The following is a 6052-nucleotide window of genomic DNA, read 5'->3' on the forward strand; positions in this document are numbered from 1 at the left end:
GGATCTCTGGTTCCAGCTGCTGGAGAAATCCCCTGGACACCAGCTACTGGACCTGGCCGCGGGGGTAGGGGTGCTGCGTGATTGATGGGCGGGCGGAGGTTTAGGTCCCAGATTCACGGGAGAGCTGGAGCAGGGGTAAGACTGGGCGGGCACCGGGGCGTGTGTGTCAGCGCCCCCCTCACTCGGGGTGGGCGGAGTGTGCCCGTGCAGTAGGGTTTGTAGCTATACCTGGTGCACCCAGCTTTCCCCTGGCCCCCAACATCATCAATTTCCTGCCTCCAGTCCAGCCTGGGACTGGGTTGCTCGAGGAAGTACATGAGCATCAGAGCTTAGGAGAGCCATGCTTCCTCCAAGGGAGGCTCGGGCAGCGTCTCTGCTTTATCGCATGTTGCCATCCTGGCCTTCCAAACAGCTGCTCCAAGTGGGCGACTGTCTCTTAGTGACAGAGGAACGAGTGTAAACCAATACATTGCATCAGCCAAAAACATTCGCTAGACAGTCTGGAGGCACCTAGACTGAATTTAATCAGTATAGAAGGTGGACCAATACAAGATATTACCTAACTGACCTTGTCTCTCTAATATCCTGGGACCAACGCAACAACATCAACACCGCAAAATAATGTTAGCTATCTCTTATGTTTTGCTTATTAGTAGATCTCTCAGAAGTGCTATTAACTTGATCAGAACTGAGCAAGAACAAAAATCAAAAACTTGAATGTATATCTGCTGTCCGGATTTGATGCTAAGCCTCCCTATTAAGACAAAAAATGCTAAAAAAAAGGAAGAGGTGAGCAAGCTACTACTGACCTCCCTGAAATCTTTCTTTCCTTCTAGAGAAGGCAGTGGAGCCCCCACAGATTTACTTTAAATCAGTGTTGAAGGGACATCTATTACTCTAGTGGCATGAGATGGCATATGCACTTTAGATCCCCAAATCCAAAGCAAGTAGTGAAGTAGAAGAGAAAGGTACTTCTATAATTAAAATATATACATTATAATAGTAATAAGATAATTGTGGCCCTTTATCTCCCCCCCCCCAAGTCCAGTCCACCCGAAAACTCCCCCAGCCCAAGCAGAGTTCTGACCCTGTAAAAGGAGAAGTACTAGAGACATCATGAAGTGCACAAGGGATTTTGCTATTGATTTTATGTCAAAAGTGCTCAGATGCTATTGTGATTGGCAGAAGAGTAAGTAAAACTAAGATAGATTGATATTCCTGCTAGTCTTCAATATCTGGAAAAGGGACGGTATACTTGAATTTGTTGTTTAATCATCAATTACATGGAACTGACAATTTGTTCCATCTGAATGGGTATTAATGCTCTAAGTGTTCAGCATGCTGTTCAAGGTATACACTTTACTTATACATACTGCATGAAAAAAGAGTGTTCTCCAACTTCCATTCTGGATAAATATCATTTTATGTAAAGGTCATTATTGCTATTATTTCTTGGAGAACAGCAGCTAGCTGGGCTTTGCCTCTGGGCATGATATACGGGGAAGATTTTAGCTCTCACAAAATGTCCTATGCTTCAGTTTCTCTTAAGAGCTCGGCACCCTTCCCCATAAGCCGAACGTGTATTAAATCTAATGAACAATGCCATGTTATGCAGTATTCATTTTTGAAAGTTTATAATAAGCGACGCTCCGGGGGGGTGGGGAGGGGAGGAGAAGGAGGAGTGGGGGCGCAAGGTGGAAGTTTCGCCTAGGGCGCAAAATATCCTTGCACCGGCCCTGTGTGGCAATGCCCCCTCCCGGTTGGAGTCCTACTCCCTGGGCCGAACTGAGCCGCGACGGTACCGACTGCAACCTGCAGCACATCAGCGACCAGGAGAACATAGACGGTAAGAGGGTGGGGGTGCTCTGGGGTGGGGAGCTCCCCGCAGCCAGGGGAGCCGGGGAAATCCCCACCCCCTCCACCCACAGGGGCAGCCCTAGGGAAATGCAGCCCTACCACATGCAGAAGAGGAGCCGGTGGCGGGAGCTCTCTGCTGTCCTGCTTATGGGGGAAACATGGAAACCCTCAGCCCTCTCCGCCCCCACACACACACTCTGGTGGCCCCCATCGCCTCTTCCTTGCCTCGCAATGTTCAATCACTTCTCTCCCCCAGGCGGGACCTATTCTCCTCCCCCCATCCCCCACTTCCGGTTTTTTTTCTCTGTGAGACAGAGTCTTTGTTTGGGTTTTTTATGCCTTTGGATGCCCCTGTCCCTGTACGTCCCAATGCAGCATTATTTACCCCATCCTAATATGTCATGATGTAGCCCTATTTAACTCCCCCCCCTCCGCACACCTGAGACCTTTGTGGATCCCACCTCCCCAAGCCTGTGGTTCACAGCCTTGGGCTCTTAGTGTGGATTCTTGCCACGTCCACTGTGATGGGGAGTTATTTACCTGCCTACTCAGCTGATCTGAGCCTTCCATAGTATAGTTCTCCCCCGTTAACATTGGGTGAAAGACTGTGCGATTTTGGCATATATATTAGCATTTCTTCTTTTTGATCGGAGTTTGGCCCGCACAGATTCTTCTCCCCATACAGCAATCAGATCCAGTGTCTCCCGTTTGCTCCATGCCGGAGCTCGTTTGCAATTCTGGGACTGCATGGTCACCTGTGCTGCTGAGTTCGCCACTCTGACCAAACAGGAAATGAAATTCAAAATTTCCCGGTGCTTTTCCTGTGTACCTGGCTAGTGCATCGGAGTTGAAAGTGCTGTACAGAACGGTCACAGTGGAGCACTCTGGGATAGCTCCCGGAGGCCAATACCGTCAAATTGCATCTGCATTACCCCAAATTTGACCCAGCAAAGTCAATTTTAGCGCTACTCCGCTCGCCGGGGAGGAGTACAGCAGTCAATTTTAAGAGCTTTTTAGATCAACAGAACGGGGTTGGTTGTGTAAACACATTGCTTATAAAATTGACCTAAGGCAGCTAAATTTGACCTAACCTCGTAGTGTAGACCAGGGCTAAGAAAAAGAACTGTAAAACTATGTGTAAAAGTGCCATTTGTTGGCTTTCACCATAATTATATCCCCTAGCTTGACCAGAAGTTATTGGACTTTATGAAGTAATGTCTGGGTGGGATTCTCTGGCTTGTATCATGTTAGCGGTCAGAACAGAGGGTCAGAATGGCTTTAACATCTGTGAATTTGGGGCAGATTTTGCTTTGGCAGGAGACACATTTTTTCAAAAAAAGCGACTGAGGTTACACTCAGACACACAACTACACTTGTGCATAGTTAATGCAGTTGTGCATAGGCACGCACAAATCCCCTGCTAGCTATTTAACTAGCCACATCCTGGTGAGTTTATTGCATTTACAAGTGTAGTTCATAACGAGTGTGTCTACAAATCACACACAGGCCTTTCCAATCTTCAGTCCTTTGAAAATGCGGCAGCCTAAGGTAACCCATACCAGCTAACAATGGTTTTCCTCATTGACATATAGACAGTGGGACAATTGGCTAGTTTCTACCAAAATTCACTAGGCTTGGCAGAATTTGATTTTTTATATAAATATACATAATTTCAATAGATAATATCTATGTTTAGTTTACGCTTTTTATTTTTATCAATTTAAATTTTCACAGTTATGGGACACTATGGGGGATGGTCAGACAATTATTTAATGACAGATGTTGAGATTCAAAACGTTTAAGTTTTATTACCATTAAAACACAAATTGTCAATATCACGTCAGAGAATAAAAAATAAATATCCTTAAATCAAACTCTAATAAGGTCTCAAGCAGCATTTTTCTTACCTTGCCTACCTGTAAATTTCAATTATTATTTATAAAATTATATTTTGTCTGTTTGATGAAATTGCTGTTTACCAACATTTACCAATAAAAATCGAATCCTTCCTAGCCTAATACACACATGGTCAGGCAGCATGGCAGAAAAGTTGCTGTGTGAACACACACGGAACCCTGGACTTTGTAACTAGTAAAGGTGCCTGTGCCTTTAATCATCAGTTACTAAGGGTATGTCTTCACTACCAATGTTAAAGCACTGCTGTGCAGTCACAACACCAGCGCTGGGACAGAGCTTTCCCAGTGCTGTAAAAACCCCACTCCCACGAGGGGAATAGCTACTAGCACTGGGAGTGCGGCTCCCAACGCTGGTGCACTGTCTACACTGGTGCTTTATAGCACTGAAACGTGCATTGCTCGGGGGGTGTTTTTTCACACCCCTGAGCGAGAAAGTTACAGCGCTGTAAAGTGGCCGTGTAGACAAGCCCTAAATCACAGTTAACAGAGAGTTGTCTTAGGTGCTGATACTTCCTGCTAGAGAGTCCAAATTTCTCTGCAAAGGCATCAGCCTCTCTGATTGTCTAACCTGTTCTTAAAAACCTCCAGTGATGGAGATTCCACAACCTCCCTAGATCATTTGTTCTAGTGCTTAACCACCCTGACAGTTAGGAAGATTTTTCTAATATCTAAACTAAATCTCCATTGATGCAATTTAAGCCCATTGCTTCTTGTCCTGGCCTCAGTGGATAAGGAGAACAATTTATCACCCTCCTCCTTAAAACAACCTTTTAGGTGCTTGAAGACTGTTATCATTCCCCTCTTCAGTCTTCTCTTCTACAGACTAAACAAACCTATTTTTTATAAACTTTCCTCAGAGGTTATTTTTCTAGATCTTTAATCATTTTTTTTGCTGTCTATGGGACTTTCTCCAATTTGTCCCCAAGTGTGGTGCCCATAACTGGACACCGTACTCTAGTTGAGGCCTTATCAGTGCTTAGTAGATTAGAAGAATTACTTCTCGTTTCCAGCTTACAACATTCCTGTTAGAACATCATTCTGGGATGTATTCTTTTTTTGTAACTGTATTACACTGTTGGCTCATATTGAGTTTGAGATCCACTATAACCCCCAGATCCGTTCCTGCTCTATTCCCTCCTAGGCAGGCCTTTCCCGTTTTGTATTTGTGTAACTGATTATTCCTTCCTTGTACTTTGCATTTGTCCACTGAATTTAATGTATTTGTAAAATGTCATCTTGTTCCCCTTCATATCCCTACCTGGTTTAATCTGGTTTTGTGCCTTAGCCTTCCTAATTTTATCCCTACATGCTTGTGTTGTTCTTTTATATTCATCCTTCATAATTTGACCTACTTTCCACTTTTTGTAGGACTCTTTTTCGAGTTTCAGGTCAAAAAGGTTGAAATGTTCCTTTTGACATTTCACAATGGATTGGTTCACATTTTTGTTTCAAAACATCTTTTCATTTTGAAATTTGATCTTATTTTTTAAGTCAAAAGCAGAATGAAACATTTTGATTTCATTAAAATGAAATGTGTTGATTGACCCAAAATGATTTTTTTTTCAACATTTTCATTTAATAGGAAATTTCAATTTTTAAAATTCTGATTCAGAATCAAAATAAATTTTGAAATGTCAGAACTTCCCCTGGAACAGAAATTCTGTTTCAACCAACGCTACTGAAAACACGACACACGTGTTATCTAATGGCTCAGTAACCAGAAGGCAAATAAAAAAAATTAAATGTGTTATTTTTTTTAATCTCTCACTCTTTTTTTCTTTTTTTTTCTTTTAGGGCGTATTCATGATTTTTGAATACATGGTGTTGGCAATACTGAATGTAGATGAATGTTTCAAATACATTAAAAAGCGGATTTAACATGGCACTCTGTAGTTCTGGATTTTAAATTTAATTGTTTAGATAACTCGTAGGAAGTTTTTAAATGTTGCAACATACAGTAATAATACAATTACACCTGTTATTTGTATTAGTATGGAGCTGATTAGATCGAGAACACCAGAACTTTGGCAAAGTTCCAGCCCCAATCAAACCAAGATGGCAAATCTGATCTATTTCTCACTCATATCAGATCCTGTTTTGAAGTGTTTAAAAATAATTTCTAACTATGATGGTTGAAGGAAAGTGTAATGGCATAATTCTGCCAATACTGTTGGCCTCTATAAAGTTTTCGTGGGCATGGAATGAGGGATTTTATGACCGGCTCTTTTATTTAGAAAATGCTTGTATCACTTCAGTGACTTGACTGACTTAATTCTGTT

Source organism: Chrysemys picta, chromosome 12 (assembly GCF_011386835.1).
Source record: "Chrysemys picta bellii isolate R12L10 chromosome 12, ASM1138683v2, whole genome shotgun sequence".
Taxonomy (NCBI): Eukaryota; Metazoa; Chordata; order Testudines; family Emydidae; genus Chrysemys; species Chrysemys picta.